This window comes from Aplysia californica, unplaced genomic scaffold, assembly GCF_000002075.1.
Source record: "Aplysia californica isolate F4 #8 unplaced genomic scaffold, AplCal3.0 scaffold00024, whole genome shotgun sequence".
Classification (NCBI taxonomy): domain Eukaryota; kingdom Metazoa; phylum Mollusca; class Gastropoda; order Aplysiida; family Aplysiidae; genus Aplysia; species Aplysia californica.
The window spans coordinates 568,185-571,402 of NW_004797294.1; the positions used below are offsets into that span (position 1 = coordinate 568,185).

Sequence of the window (3,218 nt, forward strand, 5' to 3'; positions counted from 1 at the left end):
AAGAAATCTGTAGTAATATGTTACAGGCACTAGAAAAATAATATTTTGTCGAAAGTCAACTTCTAGATGATGGAAGCAAAGAAAATATACATATAGTAGGCACTTACTTTAACTTTACTTTTTCATCCTCTGTTGCCGTTAAGCGTCAAGCCAAGGGGAGATGCAGTTTTTTATGGTAGACCAGCTCCGCAGCTCTTTCAAATATTATGTTTTCTCAGGGTTTCCTTGACACCCTCAATCCACTTTCTGCGTGGCCTTCCTCTTCCCTTTTTTTTCAGGAACAAATAGTTACAGTATAGAAGGTACAATTGTTAAAAGGAGGAAACTGGTTTGGTTTATTTTAATCCTTCCTGAAAATATTTGCTTTCAGGGCTTTGAAGAGTTGAACAGCTTGCTAACGATAAGTAAGCTGCAAGCATGTTTTAAGCTGGGGAGGATTAATTTTTTAAATCGAGTAACTGTATCTGCCTCCTCTGAGGTTGTATCTATCCCTCTCAGCCTGAGTTGGTCCTGAACAGGCAGGGTCGAAACTACCTGGCTCCTAAATGATGTAACATTATGTACGCGGTACCGCTAACTACAGAAAGGGACACTTTTAAGAAGGATGAAAGGAGAGAGAATTCGAAAAGTGTTTCCTGATTAGAGAGAGAGAGAGAGAGAGAGAGAGAGAGAGAGAGAGAGAGAGAGAGAGAGAGAGAGAGAGAGAGAGAGAGAGAGAGAGAGAGAGAGAGTGGAGTGAATGAGAGACCGAGGAAGATAGAGGGTGGATAAAAGGGTCCACTAAAGAATTGAGTGGCGACGCGGCGTTTCTTTAACTCTCCGTTACTTCTGGACCTTACAATTACCGCGCTGACATTTGGGGGCCCGGGGAAGCCCGCGCTCCGCCTTGTGTATTGACATATTTAATTTACGTGGGCAATAAAGCGCTTGGCATGCAACTCGCCGAGACTTCTTTCTCAGTCCCGGTTTGACTTTTATAGAGAGTGTTCGCCCCAGTCTGGGGACATTTAGCGGCGTGTCCTGATTTATGTCATTTGCCAACCAAATGAGACTTAATTTCATTGTGGCTCTTTGATCTGCTTTTGTGTGCCCATGGGCAAAGGGTGATTCATATCTTCGTGAACCGACGATGTAGTGGCTTGGGAGTAAGCAATACATACGGGCTTTTTTCGGCCAGAAGGTTCTATTGCTTTAGCGTCTCTGCCGCCGGAGATTATACCTATGGTGACAGGACGAGTTCTCCTCCCCCTTGATCAATTCAGCCAGACGATAATATGTGAACTATGTTTGAGTCAGGGCCATTGACTGGAAAAATAATGTAATCCTAGATCAAGCACTGTCATGGCTGCCGTCTTTGTTCTCTTTAACAAATTCGTAATGTTGATGAGCACCAGGAGTACACAAATGAAGGGCAAAAAACGTTATTCTTGCTTTTGTCGAGTGCACGCACAATGTTCCTCTCTTTGCCTTCCGTATTCTATTGGCTCCAAATAGAGTCAAATAGAACGCTCCATGGTGTTCCGTAATTACGCCAGGAGTGTCCAGTCTTGGATATTATGATACAAGTATATTATTAATAGTCACGTAAGTGACTTGCGATAAGCAGCAATGTTGTGTGTTATGGTTAGAATTTACGGTTTGCTTTTGTACTTTAGGCTTTGAGCAAGTCCATAAATCGAAAGTAGTTAATTAGATCAAATTAGTGGAAAGGCATCCAAGGCATCCAGAACGTTCGACGAGACTTCGGGATTAATGATGATGATGATGATGATGATGATGATGATGATGATGATGATTATGATGATGATGATGATGATGAGGATGAGGATGATGATGATGATGATGATGATGATGATGATGATGATGATGATGATGATGATGATGATGATTTTTAAATCCCCTGCGCCCCATTTTTTTAACGTATTTTCCATCTGGAAAAGAGGAAACAGTTGTTGGGTGGGAGAGAAACAATTCTTAGGATCAGTTTAAACACAGCAGGATTTACACCACATCCTTACATCTCTTGAAGGTATTTTCCAATCCAACGAAAAGAAAACTAATTGGCACCCTTGTCGGCTGACGCCCTTCTGCCAAGTCGAATAAAATGTCTTCTTTATACTTCTGTCAATAACGACTTTTTTCTTTGATTTGTGAACGGATGTTGCAGATGTATGAGCGTGCAAGCAAAGTCCCTCACCTTACTAATTGCTCTAATTACGATAATTTATCATTAGATCTTACATGCCTTTCATGAATAAAGTAGCTTTTACCTAGCGGAGACTGATTTGATATTGCAAGTAAGGCACTGGTCTCACACATCTATGGTACTTATCAGGACTTGTAATTTTAAGTAATCTGGCCTGTGTTTAGATCCGTTTTCCCAATAATTGAATAAAGAGATGGCACATTGGAATGACAGTCACAGTATTGTGGGCCCAACAGACTGTAATGTTGACTGATTGACCGCAATGGTAAATTAGAATAAAGTGGTTCTCCGGAGGAGTTACTGTTGAGTCGAGAGAGCCTCCGGGAGTCTTTACAAATAATAATTGGAAGTTTGCTTTGGTTGTTGTTGTTGCTGTTGTTGTTGTTGTTGTTGTTGTTGTTGTTGTTGTTGTTGTGGCTCGCCAGAAGGTGGCAAATATTAGTTTTTGTTGGCAACTGTGATCCCAATAATGAATATTATTTCTGCTTATTGTTTCACTTTGAAACTTGAGATTGTGCGGCTTTCTTTGACATTTCTCTAAATCCTTAGTGTTCTGTGCTGCTCTATGCTCAAACTGTATTACAAATATTATGATTCCTTAAGCCATAGCTTTGCATGAGTCTATGATGTAATTTGTTATGTAAAGACTAGGCCCGATGTCTTGACCACAGAAGACGAGAGCTCGATTGCGGTGTTGTTGGTTGGGGGGAGAGATTCTGATTACCCAGTTCCTCCTCCGTCGTACTACATGATACGGGAAAGTTCGACGCCGATGGCCCTTCAGAAAGTCTTAATTGTGTTGATGAAAGCACAAAATAAGCGCAAACAAAAAAGACAACTACAACAACAACGGTAACCACAACAACTCACCCCCTTACTTACTTACTTACTACCCATTACGCCATCTGGCGTTTAGGGCAGCAACAAAGGATCTCCAGCTCTGTCTGTTTTGGGCCATCTTGGTCAGCGTTCCCCACGAATGATCCCAGGACTTCATTTCAGACTCTACTGT

At 41.5% G+C, this 3,218-nt stretch overlaps 1 protein-coding gene across 1 annotated transcript in view; it reads left to right on the forward strand.

The window, feature by feature from the left end:
• The window catches only part of LOC101852750, a 92,804-nt gene that overhangs the window by 88,531 nt on the left and 1,055 nt on the right, over nt 1-3,218 (forward strand). The window lies entirely within an intron of this gene.